At 33.5% G+C, this 19,039-nt stretch overlaps 1 protein-coding gene across 5 annotated transcripts in view; it reads left to right on the plus strand.

The window, feature by feature from the left end:
• Positions 1-19,039, plus strand: part of Cep112 (centrosomal protein 112) — a 466,461-nt gene that overhangs the window by 146,970 nt on the left and 300,452 nt on the right. The window lies entirely within an intron of this gene.

The following is a 19,039-nucleotide window of genomic DNA, read 5'->3' on the forward strand; positions in this document are numbered from 1 at the left end:
TTGAAGTCTTTAGCTGAAAACACTGATTCATTCAGTAAATACTGAGTTTCTACCATGTGTCAGGCAATGTATGGTCCTTTCTCAGAAGACCACATAGTCTAGTTGGAAAGTTATTTAAGAAATTTGGCAATTACAGTACACAATAATAAGAACTTTAATTGGATGAAGGTCAACATGGCATCTGACCCAATAAAGTGATTTAAGAACACAAATTTCTTAAGCTCAAGCTCAGTGTACATGGTTAACTCCTAGAGAATTAGCTAATTCCATTTTTCTTGCTTTCTCAAACCTCCAAATAGAAATACCTTACAGAAAGTTGAAAAAGAACACTCAGCATCGAATAAACTTTATATCAAATTCTCCCTGGGAAGACTGCAGAACCATTCCCTCTCAGATTGTTTGTTAGTAAAATATATTGGCTCAGTTGCTGAATAGAACATCTTAAAAGAGTTTATGTATTATGAAATCATAGGATACCAATTTTTTATCTACACAAAGATTTATTGTTTGCTCACATCAAGTGTGAATTAGATGAAATCAAAAGGAAATGATAATATGCATTAAACATGAACTCAGATAACTTTTATTATCTAACTGTAACTGAGTAATGACAGAACTAATACTCTTAACTCTCAAGGTCTTTATCAGAATACTGCATCTTGGAGTTAAAGGAAACTGTTTTAGAATTTTAAGTAAAATTGTTCAGTAGGTTTCTTTCTGCCATCCCCTAAGCGGGTGGTATCTTTGTTTTCACTGTGTCTGCATGATTGCAACAGTACAGCATCCAGTACAGCAGGAATAATCAGGACTAAAGCACCAGAGGGGCCTGGGGATATAGCTCAGTTGGTAGAGTGCTTGTCTCACAAGCACAAGGCCCTGGGTTCAATCCCCAGCACCAAAAAAACATAAACAAACCAAAAAAACCTTTTATTTTATTTTATTTTTCTTTCTTTCTTTTTTTAATTAGTTGTTCAAAACATTACATAGCTCTTGACATATCATATTTCATACATTTGATTCAAGTGGGTTATGAACTCCCATTTTTCCCCCATATACAGATTGCAGAATCACATCGGTTACACATCCACGTTTTTACATACTAGTGTCTGTTGTATTCTGCTGTCTTTCCTATCCTCTACTATCCCCCCTCCCCTCCCCTCCCGTCCCATCGTCTCTCTCTGCCCCATCTACTGTGCTTCATTTCTCTCCCTTGTTTTTTTTTCCCCCTTTCCCTTCACTTCCTCTTATATGTAATTTTGTATAAAGATGAGGGTCTCCTTCCATTTCCATGCAATTTCCCTTCTCTCTTTCTTTCCCTCCCACCTCTCATCCCTGTTTAATGTTAATCTTCTTCTCACGCTCTTCCTCCCTGCTCTGTTCTTAGTTGCTCTCCTTATATCAAAGATGACATTGGGCATTTGTTTTTTAGGGATTGGCTAGCTTCACTTAGCATAATCTGCTCTAGTGCCATCCATTTCCCTGCAAATGCCATGATTTTGTCATTTTTTTAGTGCTGAGTAGTACTCCATTGTGTATAAATGCCACATTTTTTTTTTTATCCATTCATCTATTGAAGGGCATCTAGGTTGGTTCCATAGTCTAGCTATTGTGAATTGTGCTGCTATGAACATTGATGTAGCAGTATCCCTATAGTACGCTCTTTAAGGTCTTTAGGGAATAGTCCAAGAAGGGGAATAGCTGGGTCAAATGGTGGTTCCATTCCCAGCTTTCCAAGGAATCTCCATACTGCTTTCCAAATTGGCCGCACCAATTTGCAGTCCCACCAGCAATGTGCAAGTGTACCCTTTTCCCCACATCCTCGCCAGCACTTGTTGTTGTTTGACTTCATAATGGCTGCCAATCTTACTGGAGTGAGATGGTATCTTAGGGTGGTTTTGATTTGCATTTCTCTGACTGCTAGAGATGGTGAGCATTTTTTCATGTACTTGTTGATTGATTGTATGTCCTCCTCTGAGAAGTGTCTGTTCAGGTCCTTGGCCCATTTGTTGATTGGGTTATTTGTTATCTTATTGTTTAATTTTTTGAGTTCTTTGTATACTCTGGATATTAGGGCTCTATCTGAAGTGTGAGGAGTAAAAATTTGTTCCTAGGATGTAGGCTCCCTATTTACCTCTTTTATTGTTTCTCTTGCTGAGAAAAAACTTTTTAGTTTAAGTAAGTCCCATTTGTTGATTCTAGTTATTAACTCTTGTGCTATAGGTATCCTATTAAGGAATTTGGAGCCCGACCCCACAATATGTAGATCAGAGCCAACTTTTTCTTCTATCAGACGCAGAGTCTCTGATTTGATATCAAGCTCCTTGATCCATTTTGAGTTAACTTTTGTGCATGGCGAGAGAAAGGGATTCAGTTTCATTTTGTTGCATATGGATTTCCAGTTTTCCCAGCACCATTTGTTGAAGATGCTATCCTTCCTCCATTGCATGCTTTTAGCCCCTTTATCAAATATAAGGTAGTTGTAATTTTGTGGATTGGTCTCTGTGTCCTCTGTTCTGTACCATTGGTCCAATACCATGCTGTTTTTGTTACTATTGCTCTGTAGTATAGTTTGAAATCTGGTATCGCTATACTGCCTGATTCACACTTCCTGCTTAGAATTGCTTTTGCTATTCTGGGTATTTTATTTCTCCATATGAATTTGATGATTGCTTTATCTATTTCTACAAGAAATGCCGTTGGGATTTTGATTGGCATTGCATTAAACCTATAGAGAACTTTTGGTAATATCGCCATTTTGTTGATGTTAGTTCTGCCTATCCATGAACAGGGTATATTTTTCCATCTTCTAAGATCTTCTTCTATTTCTCTCTTTAGGGTTCTGTAGTTTTCATTGTATAAATCTTTCACCTCTTTTGTTAGGTTGATTCCCAAGTATTTTATTTTTTTTGAGGATATTGTGAATGGAGTGGTTGTCCTCATTTCCATTTCAGAAGATTTGTCGCTGATATACAGGAATGCCTTTGATTTATGCATGTTGATTTTATATCCTGTCACTTTGCTGAATTCATTCAAAAACATAAACAAAAGAAAACTTTTTTTTTTTTTTTTAAATTTCTGAGCTCTCTGTCAGATAGGCTTCTGCCATAGAGTACTTTTCTTCTTTCCTAATGACTTTCAAGTCACAAGTCCTTTGATTATCTCATAGAATTAATAGTAGAATTATGTGACCATGTGGAGTTATTCTTATGAATTAAGATGTTAAGCAATGTGATTAAGATATTACTAGAAAATTTGGGTAACTTTTTTTCTGACTTATGTCAAAGACTGAAAAAGGTTAGGTATTGTTCTCTGAGAACATGATGTAGTTGATACACTCTCTCCAAGTAATTGAAACTGCCAGCTCAGTCTTTGGTTTAGCTCTCAGGTAATGTTTCAGAACTTATCATTATTCAAGAGAGACACTGGATTGTAGTCAGCATTTTTCATTTAAAATGCTAACTCCTGAAAGTTAACCTGCCAGTTGTTGTTCCTAAGAAAATGAAACTAGTTTAAAGTTGCTTCTCTTTTTAATTTTTCTTCTGCAAACATCCTAATAATTTTTGTATCCTATTTCATTTTTACTGTAGAAAATAATTTAAAAACCTTCTAGTAATTAAAAATTATCTACAACTTTAAGTATAAATGGAATGAATTATTTGTGTTCATTTTTTGAAGATAAGTACATAAAATATATGGGCATCGTATACTCTAATACATGGAAAATGACTACATATAACAAAAGAATTTAATATAACTCTTTAAAGGACTACCACTTCAAAATTATTGTTTCTTTTTTGGAGGAGTTAAAAAAAATCTGTCAATATGGGCTGGGGTTGTAGCTCAGTGGCAGAGTGCTTGTCTGGCATTTGTGAAGCCCTAGGTTCGATCTTAAGCACCACATAAAAATAAATAAACAAAATTAAGACATTGTGTCCATCTATAACTAAAAAGTAAAAATATATTAATATGCACAAGGCTGTAGGTATGGTCCACAATATATAGTATATGTTTAACCTATTCCTTTTTAAAGGTATTCCTGTATTTACCAAATTTGATTTTTAAGCATCATTTGAGATATTGTATAAATTATTTAGTTATTTATTCATTTATTCTTTTTAGCTATACATGACAGTAGAATGTATTTTGACATACATACATAGAGTATAACTTCTATTTTTGTGGTTGTACGTGATATGGAGTTACACTGGTCTTGTATTCATATGTGAATGAAGGAATGTTATGTCTGATTCATTCTACTGTCTTTCCCATTCCCATTTCCCTTTCTGTCCTCCAATTGCTGTAACTTCTCCTTGTCCAATATGGGGAACCTCCACTCCTCCCTCCACCCTGCCTTTTGTGAGTCAGCATCTGCATGTCAGAGAGAACATTTGGCTTTTGGATTTGGTGGGTTGGGTTATTTCACTTATTAAGATAATCTCTAGCTCTATTCATTTACCACCAAATACCATAATTTTATTTTTCTTATGACTGAGTAATATTCCATTGTATATATGTACCACATTTTCGTTATCCATTCATCTGTTGAAGGGCACCTGGATTGGTTCCATTGTTTAGCTATTATAAATTGAGCTACTATAAACATTGATATGGCTGTATCATTGTAGTATGCTGATTTTAAGCCTTTTGAGTATATGCCAAGGAGTGGGTTAACTGGGTCAAATTGTAGTTCTATTCCCAGTTTTCTGAAGAATCTAATACTGCTTTTCAGAGTCACACCAGTTTGCAGTCCTACCAGCAGTGTGTGACTGCCTTTCCCCCTGCATCCTTGCCAACATTTATTTTTTTTTAATTTTATATTTTTTTATTAAAAATAATGTATTATTTTTAGTCTTTAAGTCAAATCTGCTTTTATCTTATTACATCAATGATATTTTCTATCTTTCCTTTAGAGAGTAAAATAGGCTTTGATACATATCAAGACCTGGAAGATCATATAGAACTTTAACCATATGAGTCAGAGTTTCGTTCATTTCCTTAGAGCTAGAGAGCAGCTGATTGCTGTCCTCCATGTAATTACATTTTCTTCCAACCCACAAAGTGATGTCACCCAAAACCATCTGCAGCAAAAACATGCCAAGGTTTTACAGTGAACTGAGCACTAATTATTGTTCCATATAGTCAAGAGATTCAAAAGACAGTGGCCTAAAACTTTATTAATTAAATGTGCAAATATTTCTTGAGCACTTTCTATATTCCAGGAATTGCCTTATGCATTTGGTAAATTCGAGTCGAAGAAAAAGATTTAAATAAAGAACCCATGCCACTTAGAGCTTACACTCTAGTGAGGGACAATAAACAATAAACCCTGCTAAGTAAATTACAAAATGCACTTTTAAATAGAGCAGGAATGGGCTGGGGATGTGGCTCAAGCGGTAGCGTGCTGGCCTGGCATGCGTGCGGCCCGGGTTCGATCCTCAGCACCACATACAAACAAAGATGTTGTGTCCGCGGAGAACTAAAAAATAAATATTAAAAAAAAATTCTCTCTCTCTCTCAAATAAATAAATAAATAAATAAATAAATAAATAGAGCAGGAAAATGAAGATCAGAACTTCTGGGAAAGGGATTGCAATTCAAATAGATTGAACTTGTCGATGTGTTCTAGGGATCATCTCTGAATCAATAATCAGTTTGGTTACACACAGAAACCAACTCTAAACAGAAAATGAATGTATTAGATATTAGGTAACATAACACAAAATTGACAGTAATACTGAAAAAAGGTCAAGACTTAAGGAGACTCAGAGGCCCTGGGAATAATCAACACTTTCATCACTTACCACCACGGTTATGAATGTTCTCCTACCACTTTGAACCATTCTGCACTAACCCAATGAAGATTGGAAGTTCCAGGAGAATTTGGTTAATCAATTCAGAGTCACATGCCTATTGAGTGGGTAGTTAACCTCCAAAAAATGGAATTTCAGGAGAGTTATAATTTATTGAAAGGAAATTAGTATGTCTATGCCAAAGTAATGGAAATGGTGATAGACAAACAAACTTAATTTGTTTCCAGTACAAGTGCCAGCTCCAGAATGTCCACACAGAGGACATTAGAGGTAGCAATCTGACTGCAGAGAGCAATAAGGTATTTTTCTTAATGCTGTGTTTTGATAACAATCACACCATTTGATTTAAATTGTATCTTTTCTTTTGTGTAGTTTTGAAAGGTTGCTGAAGATTATTCAAACCACACCAAAGTCTGTTCAGGACCTTGGCCCATTTATTGATTGGGTTATTGGGTTTTTTTAGTGCTTAGCTTTTTGAATTCTTTATATACCCTAGAGATTAGTGCTCTATCTGATGTGTGAGGGGTAAAGATTTGCTCCCAAGATGTAGGCTCTCTATTCATCTCACAGATTGTTTCTTTTGGTGAGAAGAAACTTGTTAGTTTGAGTCCATCCCATTTATTGATTCTTGATATTAATTCTTGCACCATCAGAGTCTTATTAAGGAAGTTGGGGCCTAATCCCACATGATGGAGATTAGGGCCTACTTTTTCTTCTATTAGACACAGGGTCTCTGGTTTTATTCCTAAGTTCCTGATCCACTTTGAGTTGAGTTTTGTGCATGGTGAGAGATTGGGATTTAATTTCATTCTGTTGCATATGGAATTCCAATTTTCCCAGCATTGTTTGTTGAAGAGGCTATCTTTTCTCCAGTGCATGTTTTTGACACCTTTGTCTAATATAAGATAATTGTAATTTTGTGGGTTAGTCTCTGTGTCCTCTATTCTGTACCATTGGTCTACCAGTATGTTTTGGTGCCAATGCCATGCTGTTTTTGTTACTATGGCTCTATAGTATAGTTTAAGGTCTGATATATGATGCCACCTGCTTCACTCTTCTTTCTAAGGATTGCTTTAAGTATTCTGGGTCTCTAGTTTTTTTACTTGCTTGTGGAATTTCCAGTACAATTAGCCTGGAAGGATGCTCATCTGTACTAATTTCACTACATCCTTTAGGGCCTGAGCATCTGCACTTTTTGATGTTTTTTTTTTTTCTTGGTAATTGCCATTCTGACTGGAGTGAGATGAAATCTAAGTGTAGTTTCAATTTACATTTCTCTAATTGCTACAGATGTTGAACATTTTTAAATATATTTTTGATCATTCATATTTCTAATGTGAAGTGTCTGTTCAGCTTCTTTGTCCATTTATTGATTGGATTGTTTGTTTTGTTGGCATGAAGTTTTTTGTGTTCTTTATATACCCTAGAGATTAATCCTCTATCTGAGGTGCAGGTGACAAAGATTTTCTCCCATTCTATAGGCTCTCTCTTTACAATTTTGTTTTCTTTGCTGTAAAGAAGCATTTTAGTTTGATACCATCCCATTTAGTGATTCTTGTGCCCCATGAGTCTTGTTGAGGAAGTTGGTTCCTAAGCTGACATGATGGAGACTTATGCCTACTTTTTCCTCTTCTAGATGCAGAATTTCTGGTATCATGACTAGGTCTTTGACCTACTTTGAGTTGAGTTTTGTTCAGAGTTAGGGATAGGGATTAAGTTTCATTCTATTACATATGGATTTCCAGTTTTCCCAGCACCATTTGTTGAAGAGGTTATCTTTCCTCCAATATATGTTTTTGGTGCCTTTGTCTAGGATGAGATAACTGTGTTTATGTGGGTTTGTCTCTGTGTCTTCTGTTGTGTTCCATTGGTCTTAATGTCTGTTTTGGCCAATTAATGTCTGTTTTTGTTTCTATAGCTCTGTTGTATAATTTAAGGTCTAGTATTGTGATGCTTCATGCTTAACTTTTCTCACTGAGGATTGCTTTGACTACTGTGGGCCTCTTATTTTTCCAAATGAATTTCATGAATGCTTTTTCTATTTCTATGAAGAATGGAATGGAACCTTAATAGGAATTGCATTAAATCAGTATAAGGATTTTAGTAGTTTGGCCATTTTGACAATATTATTTCTGCCTACCCATGCCTAAGAACATGGGAAGTCTTTCTATCTTCTAAAGTCTTCTTCACTTTCTTTCTTTAGATTTCTGTAGTTTTAATTGTAGAGGTCTTTCACCTCTTTTGTTAAATTGATTCCAGGTATTTTATTTTTTGAGGCTATTGTTAATGGAATAGTTTTTAAAATTTCTCTTTTAGTTGATTTATCACTGATGTATAGGAATGCAATAGATTTACCTTAATTTTATATCCTGCTACTTTGCTGAATTCATTTATTAGTTCTAGAAGTTTTCTAGTGGAATTTTTAAGGTCTTCTAAATATAGAATCATGTCATTGGCAAATAGGAATAGTTGGAGTTCTTTTCCTATTTGTATCCCTTTATAAATTGTCTGTTTTAAAGTATTCAAAGAAGCTTTCAAAAACATCTGTTTGATAACTTTTTCAAATTCTTCCTTTGCACTAAAATACAAAGATGACTTGTCAGCAATTTATGCTGATCTATTTTAATTTTTTGCATTGTCAGAAAGTAAACATTACAAATATATTTTACCCTAAAATAGCATAGAAAAGTTTTCTGTTTTTCATGTAGTATTGAAAATAGGTAGTAGTAATTTCATTACCACACAGTGGTCCTTAGATGATATGGTTACAAATAACCCTGTTGGAACCAAAAATACTTTGTTTTCATTGTATTTGTACTCGCTTGCTCTCTCCCCCACCACAATCTCTCTCTTGTGTAAATGTATACACTATAAATAAAAATTTTCCTGCATTTTTGAAAACAGATAAAACAAATTCAAATCTGGGCCATAAGCTCTGGCCAGATGCCTCTTGATACTGTTAGTACACACTAATCATGCAGTTTTATTAAATGAGACAACTGTGTTATGAATTCTGGATATTCCAATAGTTTACTTTTTAATATTCATATTAAATTTTCTCACAGTTACTTTATAATCCTGAAACTTATGTTAAGCTAATTTTCACAAATATATAAATATAAAAATATATAATTTTTTTTCTTTTTTACTTATCAGTGTATCTTGAAGCCAGTTTCATGTGAAGACAAAGAATTCCTTATTTTACGCTTTTTGTATTTGTTGTAGCATGATTTATTTAACGAGTTCCTTTGGAAAACACCTGGTGAAAATTCTTCCATTTTCCTTCTACTACATAAATGGTCTGATTTTTACATTTAAATCTGATTCATTTGCGATATATCTAGTGAAGGTTCTGAGGTATGGATCCAGTTAGGTTTTGGCTTTTGTTAAATGGTTAGACAGTTATCTCAACCATTATTGCAGTTACTTTTACAGTTATTATAGTTACCTTTACAGTTATTACAGTTACCTTTATTTAATAATCTTAACCTTTCCCACACTGTAGTGTTGCTATAATACCTTTATTATTACAGTTATTTCTGTACTTTCTGCTTTTCATATACTGTTCTCCATATATAGAGGTCTCCATATACATCTACCAGTGATATATTCTTTAATGACTGCAGTTGAAAAATAGTCTTTACAGACTAGTAGGACATCTTATCCAGCCACAGTAAACACTCTGTTCTTTTTCAGAATATTCCTTTTGTTTAATTTGTATTTTTCTATTTGAGCTTTGTAATTACCTTATTTTGTAAAAAAAAATAGTAACTAATGTTTCTGAACATTCATAGTTCAACAGAGGAAGTGTTTACACCTTATAATGTTGAATCCTTTTATCTAAGAACATGATATTCCTTTCCATTTGTTTGGATCTTCTTTTGTGCCATGTTACAGCTATATCTTTTCTTTGAAGCAAAAATAACTCACAACAAATTTATGTTACTTAATATCCCAAGTTGATTCTTTCCCATTATATTAAATGTGTGTTAGTATTTTGACTAATAGTATATGTAACTTGAAGATTAAAAAGTTACATTCTAGGTTTAAAGTTTTAAGCAAAATTTAAGATGAAAATTTTAAAATTTCTATACTTGTGGACATACAAGGTACTTTTACATGAAGAATATAAACTCTTGAGTACACTGTTTGTGTATACTTCTGTCATTATTCAATGTCTGTGTTTTATTTGATTTTTATCAAATTAATTTATTAATTATTCCCACCAAATATCTTGCTCTAGGAACTTGGTTGGTACTGGGTATAAAGTGCTGCATAAGCCATGACGTCACTGTGATAGTCACTGTACACACCTGTCAAGTTTTGTATAGCACAACTTTTGAGGGCACTTGACAGTGTCTAAACTGGGATGTTCTTTCCCTCCCAAGAATTCTGGGTGGGAGTGCCACTTGTTTGGCTTTCCATATGCTTCCTAATTTCCCCCATGTTCAATTATCCCAGAACTATACTCATTGTGTGGCATGAAAACAGTTGCTATGAGAAATGGAGAGGTGTGTAACAAATGGAGGGTAAACCACACCTGTGGCCAACTTAGTAAGGATGTAATTGAGCAAGGGACAAAGTGTACTGTAAAGTTTTTGGAATTGCCAACTTCTGTCCTTTGAAATCTTAACTGTTGCTCCAGATTGTGATTCTTGTTTCTCTCAAATCATGGCTTTTAGGACACTCAGTTCATCTTAATTCTTATTAATGACCCTTCAGTAAGCCCTTTTCACCATGACCTGCACATGTCTTCTGTTCATCATGTATCTGACATAGACCATAATACCTCTTTCCTAGGTTTTGTATATTATGAACATAACCTTGTTGAGGGTGTTATTCACATACTCCTATAGGGTATTTTCTTTCTTTTTCTTATTGGTGCATTATAGTCCCATAGTTTTTATAATTTTCTCACTGACATGCAAGATAGATACCAAAAACCCAACAAACTGAACACATTTTGTAACCAGCTCCTAAACTGGGAAATTGAATATTACCACCATTATGAAAGATTCCCCACAGCCCCCTAACCGGTACCTGCCCCACAAAAACTAACTAGATTTCTGTTTTTATATGTTTGAGCTACATATAAGGACTTGCACAGAATGTACTTTTTTGTGCCTGGGTTCGTCTCCTCAGCATTTAAGTTTGTGAGATTAATCTGTATTATTTCATATCATTGTAGTTTATTTACTTAATTTCACTATTCATCTGGGAATGTTTGTAGTTTGGGGATATTATTAATAATGCTGCTGTGAACATTTTTATATGGTTTCCTTTGATAAATACATATTTGCATTACTGTAGAATGTATAACTCTATCAAGTTTTTATGTGGTGTCAAGTAAGGCACATATGTGGGGGAATAGTCCTATGTGAATTCCTGTAGCCAGCAGAACTTGACTATTCAGTGGCATTCAGATAACCAGAGTAAGTGTGTGTGTGTGTCTGTTTATGAAATGAGTGTGTGTGCTTATGTATATCTATGCATACATTACATATTTATATTTAGTTTTTTAAAACATGTAATTATACTTTTATATATAATTGTTTATAAAAGTACAATTTAGTTTGCACATAGAATTATTGTAAAACAAGTTCTCAATACTTTCTGAAGTAATTTAGAATGTTCTTCAGTGGTATTTTTATTTGAAGCCAACTCTGAATATTGGTGCTGTTCAGCAAATGTTTACCATCTGATTATTGAAAGCCATTCTATAAATTATTTATTCATGTAGAGATTAGCAGCACCCCTTCTTTGCCTGCCATTATCTTTAGTTTTGTTTAAAATGAGGAAATTTGTGAAAAGATTTTGCGGTGTTGTTTTTCCCAACAAACTGACATATAGCTTTTTAAAAACATATCTTCTTGCTTAATATGTATAGTATTTATAATCTTCTATTACAGTGCAAAAACAGTTTATTTACCCCTAGAGTTGTATTTTTAAATGAGTTATATTTTTAAACAGGATTGGAGGACCTCTCCTACATGGTACTTTTAAATCTCCTTTATTTATCTTTGGTTGCTCATTTGTTGTTATAAACCAACATTTATAATATTAGTAGGAACAGGAATTAATCTTCAAATAGGTACACCTTAAAGATACTAAAGCTGCAAAGTTATAATGACAGTGTTTTTATACATTTATTTACAAGGCATTAATCTTAATAGAAGACTTAAATAGAATACTGAACAATTTTGTGCTTATTCAAGAAGGGAAGGACTTTATTTTGATAAGGTTTTTCCTTTTAATGGAGCATTGCCAACTGCAAAATTTAGATGAAGTTGCGTTAACAGCAGACAACCTTCCAGTATACCTAGGAGCTTGAATTTTGAGTTTGGGTTGAAAGGGCTTGCTGGGTTAAATCAATCTTGTGTAAGAATTTTAAAGTATAGCTGAATAGTATAATGCTAAATTTAGTTTTAGATATTGCCAGTGAGCACTGTGGCTTGTTCATTTTGTCTGTAAGGTTAGTGAAGAATATCTTCAGGAATGAATAGTGATATTTACTTTAAAATGGGAAAAAAAGAATTAAGGAGCTATGAAGAAAGAAGCTGAAAGGAAAGCCTGCAAACTCAAGAACTAAACAATTTCTAGGACTAGCAAGTGAACAAAAACATTTTTATAAGGTCACCTTGATTAGAAATTTTATTGTTTAGAAAAGGAATTGTGTGCTTTTCATAAGTCAGAAGATTAATTGTAAATACAGGTTTTTAAATGGTTAACAAAATTTACATTCTGGGATAAATCATAATTGATCACAATGCATTATTTTTAACATTGTTCAAAGTTTATTCAGAATTTTTACTCCTATGATTTTATTTCAGATTGGCTTACTTTGAGTTAATTTTATTCTTACTGAAACACTTTCTTCCCTGTGATTTTATAACACCAGAAGCATTTGATGATTTTTCTACTGAATTAACTGTTCTATATCAGTCTCTTTTGTTGTGTCTTTTGCTACTGGGATTCTGTATTTTAAGAGTTCCCCAGTTCCATCCTTGAACAACCTTTCTTCTCCATTTGCATCCTCTCCTTTAGTGATCTCACTAAGGCCTCTAGTGCCAGTAAGTACCACATACTGAGTGAATTGCAGGTCTTTGTCTTTGGTCCAGATCTCTCTGTTGCTTTACTGAGTCCTTTATTCAGTATCTTTATTTTACTGAGTTAATTTCTTATTGTTGAGCTTTGAGAGCTTTTAAAATATATTATGAATGCAAGTCCTTTATTAAATATGTTATGGGAAAATATTTTTCACAATCTGTGACTTGTCTTTTAATAGTGTCATTCAAAAGCATGGTCTTAATTTTGATATAACCCAATTATTTACTTGTTTCTCTTAAAGAGCATGATTTTGGATATCATATCTAAGAAATATTTTGTGATCTGTCCTGGAATCACAAAAATTGCCTCCTATGTTTTGTTCTGGATGTTATATAGTTTAGGTTTCATATGTAGGTCTAATACCTATGGTATCTTTTGTGTAGTGCATGGTGCCATCCTGATTTTCACTAGAGGGTAATTTTTTCTGTTGAAAAGTTAAGGCCCTTTCTCTTTGTCCTTACAATTGAAAATTATCATCATGATACTCAAGGTTCATTCTAGGATTCAATAAGAAACTAAAAAATTTTAACTTTCCAGTAAAAATTATACATCTTAGTTGTTTATTTCAAATGTTTATTTTCTACTTTTTCTTAGTAATATTTTTATCTCTCTTTTGTCATTTCTTCTCATTTCTAGTTTGCTTTCTCATTTGTAATTGTTTGTCCTGAGTATATTTTTAAACTAGTTTATGACATCATTAATTTGTATTTGTGCACATTGCTAATTTCATTATAATGGGTTTTTATTCAGTTCTGTATTTTTGCTTTTATAATCCCTTTTTAATCTTAGTACCTTCACCCTCACCCCGCCCCTGCTCTTTTAAACTAATTCTTTTTTTTAGTCTAATTCCCCAGTCTTTACCCCCATTTCATTTCTTTTGTTCAGGTGCCTCACACTTTTCTTGCTATTTTATTTTATTTTTTGGTCTTTATATTAAATTAATTGGATGCTAGGTTTTTCTTCAGTGTCTCTAGAATGTTGTTCTCTTTCCCTGGTTCTAGAGTATCTCTCAAACTCCATATGGTATGTTTCTCCCTTATCAATCAATCAATCAATCAATCTAGAATGAGGTAGATTTTATCTGGTGTTGTTTTATTTATTTAGAAAATTCTTGGAGAGCTCCTACTGTGTGTGTTTTTTTCTAGGGACATTAATGCCCTATGTATTTTGGGTATGGAATATCCTGTCTCTGCCCCAGATTGACTTGAAAAAGGGTCATATTCTCTTAAAGATTCACAACTATTAAAATACATTGGTCAGTTGCCAGTGAAATTCCAAATTTCCAGAAAAATACCACCTATTGAAATTGTTTTACTGATGTTATACCCCTATATTTTATGTCCTTGATTTTCTGGATGAATGTAAATTTTATAGTTCTCATTATATTTTGAGCTGAAATAAATAAAAATAAATATTCTTATTTTTTGTATTTTTGTACCTATCTATATTTCTTTAGCTGTGGAGATTGCAGCTCCCTGTATCCAGTATACCAATATCATTCATCCTTTACTTCAATCCAGGTGTTTTCTGGGAATTGCTGGTTTTAAGTGGATGTGTATAAAACACCAATAGATGTTACTCAGAAATAGAGTATCATCATGGAAGAATCCAGCTACAAATATTTCAGTAGTCTTGGACACAGAATCTGTCACTTGAGATAGAAGGTGTTTTTCTATCTCTTATTTTAATTCCTGAAACTAATTTGTATTTGCTTTCAGGTAGATCCCTATAGATACTTTTAATCAATCTATTCCATTCACTTTGTATTTACTAGAGAATCTCTCCAGGCTCGTCCATTGGCTTGTCTATTCATTTTCATTCTTATTGTTACTGTGATGTTTTATTTTCTTTTGTTCCCCCTCTCCTTCTAGGTATTTTAGTGAACACATGGGGGAGACTATTTATGAGATGTTAGCCAGATGTCATTTCTGTATTTGAAGACTAGAACTTTTCTTACCCTGACTTTTTTGGATAGAATTCTTTTTGAAATGTGATATATTTTTTCCCATCCTTTTATAATTGCATAATGAACAAATTTATGATAAGTCTGCATCATCACTTTTGGAATCAATTATTGTGATTTGCTGTAGATTCAATTATAGATTAGTTTGAGGCACTAAAATCTAAATACACACTGACCTTTCCATGACTTTGAAACTTGATTTCTTTAAAAAAAAAAAAAAAAAGTCCTTGATCTCAGCTTGCTTTGTGGTCTTTTGCTTCTTTTTCAAGGGGAGAGAGTGAGGCATGTGGAGCTGTATGACCTCCTGAGCAGTATAACACGGTTAGCTCTCTGCAAAATTAATAAGTGAATCAAAGGCTGACTCACCAGCTCCCAAATGGTTTTTTCTTTTACTCCAGGAAAATCATCATATTCTCTGTTGCCATGACTGTTCTTTGATTTTTTTCACACCATTGAATATATGCTTTATTAATATAATAGACCGCAGACAACTCCTTCTGAGCTTTTATTCCTTTTTAAAAATTATTGTTGGCACTGTTTGTTCATGGAGTGTATGGTAAGTCTTTGTCATCATTTTTCAACCAACAATTGGTCGTTTTCCTCCTCTCCAGTCATCTATCACTGATTATATATGACGTTGGTGCTATTTCTATTCTTGAATATCCAGCCAGGCCAGAATATTGTTTCTTATTTTATTAATGTCCTTTTGTTATATCTTCTCCTTTTTGGATTTTGTAAGTTTTATATTTCTTGTACGAATCCTTCCACCAATTCGGTTACTTTAATTGCTTCCTGTTACAATTATTGTATCTTTCTTCATTTTGAAGTCTCTTTCAACTGTGTTGGTCTTTTAAACATTTATATATGAGCCAGTGTATTTTTTTAAAATATTTTTAGTTGTAGATGATGGACACAATACCTTTATTTTGCTTATTTAGTTTTTTTTTTCAATGTGGTCTGGGGATCGAACCCAGTACCTTGCACATGCTAGGCAAGCTCTTACCACTGAGCCACAACCCTAGCCTTCTATAACTATCTTAAGACCCTTTTTTCTCAACCTTACCCCAGGTCCTCTCCCTTTGTTCCTCTCCCTCTCTTTGCTTTCATAGACTCCTTTAAGGAATTAGTTTACTCATCCCCTCCACTTCATCTTCCACTTTTCAGCCCAGTTCAGTCAGGCTTCTTTCCTTGTGTTTCCAGAACTTCTCCTTGGGTTTCCAGTGATTTCCAGTTTCTGTATTCTTCAGACTTTCCTTATGACATTCTCTTTCTCAATTTTTGTGAATCAAATCACCATCCTGATTTTCTTCCTCAGGGTTCTTTGCATGTTCACGCTCCTCCTCTTAGCTCTAGATTTTCTCCTTACACAGTCTAGTCTGAGGCGACAGCCTTACTCACCAACATTCAGCAGTGGTTTGCAAATGTATGTGTTAGCTTTGGCCTATTTGCTTAATTTTGTTTATGGCACTTATTACTATGTGATTTCTCAATATATTTTGTATATGTAGTTTTACTTTTTAAATCCCACTTTTAAATTTATTTTATGGGAACTTCAGGATTCTGTCATCTAAACCATTTTTTCCTCTTGTTATTTTGTCCTTTGTGGTACCCTTATCTTTGCCTTTTTTGCATTTCTCTTGTCCAATGTCATCTCCTATTCTGGTCACAGCTTTCCAGCAGACATTACAAATTCCTGGGCTGTAGATTGAGTCATTCTACATGCATCTTTAGTTTGGCCTACTTAATGTTTTCAAAATTTTGAATTAGTTGACAACCTTATAAAACTGGAGATTACACATAAATTTTAGATTTCTGATTTCTCTTCAAAGAAGTTCTGGGAAAATTGAGCCAATTTCTGTCAAGGCAACAAGTAGTTGAAACTGATTGGATAGTGCTTAAATGAGATCATAAAGAAAGTCACAAACTCCTTCAAGAATCATTGTTATGGACACTGTCTTGTCAAATGAGCAATTAAATTACAAGTCAATAATAAGCAATCAGAATTTTTTAAACCCTCATATTTAAAATCTTAAAAATTATACTTTTAAAGAAGTTTGGTTAAAAATAAAATTATAATTAAAAACTGCCAAATATTTAAAAGTTGGAGAAAAGAAAATATTACTCAGCAGATGTTGTAGAATATATGTAAAAATTGCTATCTAGACCGAAATTTGCTGAGCCTTTACCTCAAAAAGCTTGATGGAGCAACAAAGTAAACATGAAAAAGTATACAAAATAATGCTAACAACAGAAATCAGTGAAATTTGAAAGAGTGTAGAGATTCATTAAACCCAACTTTAAGAAAAGAATAAATGAATAAATTTGATGGTTTCTGTTAGAGTGATGAAGAAAAGACTAGATGGCAAAAAAATAGACATGAAAGGAATAAAAATAACTCAGTAACACAATGGCATACATGACATTCAGTGTTTGGCTTACTCTTCTCATTTTTGTTGCCTGGCCCCTGTAGATATTTGAATGTGGACCCCTGCCATACAGTTTCAGCTAGAGATTTTTCTTTCTTTTTTAATGGAGGAGATTCATGTAACCATTTAAAACTGAACAATTTAGTGATGTTTAGTGCATTCAGAAGATTGTGAACTAGTAGTACTCTATCTAGTTCCATATCATTTTCAGCACCTTGAATAAAATCCTATATCCATTAAATGGTTAGTCCCCATTTCATTTCCAGTCCCCTCCTAATGCCCACCTAACCACTTATCTGATTTCTATCTCTATGGTTGTATCTTTTCTGAATATTTCATGTATATGGAAGGTGACCTTTTGTGTCTGGCTTCTTTTGCTTGACATAACTTTTCTGGAGTTCATATACATTGTAGAATGTATCATTACTTCATTTTTATGACTGAGTGATAATTTTTGATCCATTCAACTCTTGATAGACATTTGGGTTGTTTCCTACCTTTCGACTATTGTGAATGTTCTGTGGAAAATTATTACTTTGCTCACCTGTTTTCAATTCTTTGAGTATTACTTATATAGGAGTGGAATTATTAGGACAACTAACTCTTTTTTGTACTTGGTTTCTAGCATGGTTTTCAAAATGATACTCTGGCAGTTGCCATTCTTATTTCCTTTTGTCTAGTTGTAGCTAGTGCTGTAACCCACAGAAGGAGAATAGTCTTTGAGAACTTTATAAAGGATTTCCAGACATTTGATAAGATTACTTTTATTGGAGCATGTTAATCTAGTCAAGAATTCAAATCATAGATTAAAGTATTGTCTGAAGCCCTATAGAATATAACTAAGAAAGTGTGATGTTTTCATGTGGTAATTCTATCAAGTTAGAGTGAGCAGTTAAGTTTGGAAAGTTACCTCTCTGTATCTTCAGAGTATTTTGCCTGTATCTCTATGCCAGGCTTACAAAGTTCTCTGCTAATCAATGCTAAAAGTACTCTGATAAACCTTTAGCTTCTATATCTCCCATGTATAATGAAAATATAAATAGTAATAACATAATAAAATAGCCCCCCCCCCCCAATTATCCCCTATGCCTGGAGAGTTACAGTAGAATTTTTAGACTGTCATACCTGGAGTCATATTGCAGTATGTCAGTATCATTATCTTTTTCAATGGAGCTCATTTATAGAGTCATTTCAATTGTTTCTTCTTATATTTATGAAAAATCAGGGGAAAAAGTGCAAATGATAGTGATAAGAAGCCAAGTGTTACAAACAAAATATCTGAGACAAAATAGAAATTCTCATTTGCCATAATGAAAGACAATACTTTTTTAACCTCAACTAGTTTCCCATTGAACTTGTGTGTTAAGTTGTGAGGAAAAGAACAAAATTAAGTTACACATCTGAAATACTGCAAAAACATTCTCACTGATAGTGACATCTCACCGATATGTTGGCTGTAAACTACCAGATACTCAGTTTCTTTACAGAGACTCAAAATATTTCATTGGTAATAAACTTACATAAATTATGTTTGATCTGGTATTAATTTTAATATTAGATCTCTTCCTGATGGTGTCCTCAAGTTGCATTCTGAATATGATGGCTTATATGTCCAATTGATTGATTGATTGATTGATTAGGGGTTCTGGGGTCATATTAGCACTGTGCAGGCAGTCTCTCTACCACTGAGCTATAACCCCAGGATAGTATTTTTACATATAGTAAAAGTCATC

The sequence above is a fragment of the Marmota flaviventris genome, chromosome 17 (assembly GCF_047511675.1).
Source record: "Marmota flaviventris isolate mMarFla1 chromosome 17, mMarFla1.hap1, whole genome shotgun sequence".
Lineage (NCBI taxonomy): Eukaryota > Metazoa > Chordata > Mammalia > Rodentia > Sciuridae > Marmota > Marmota flaviventris.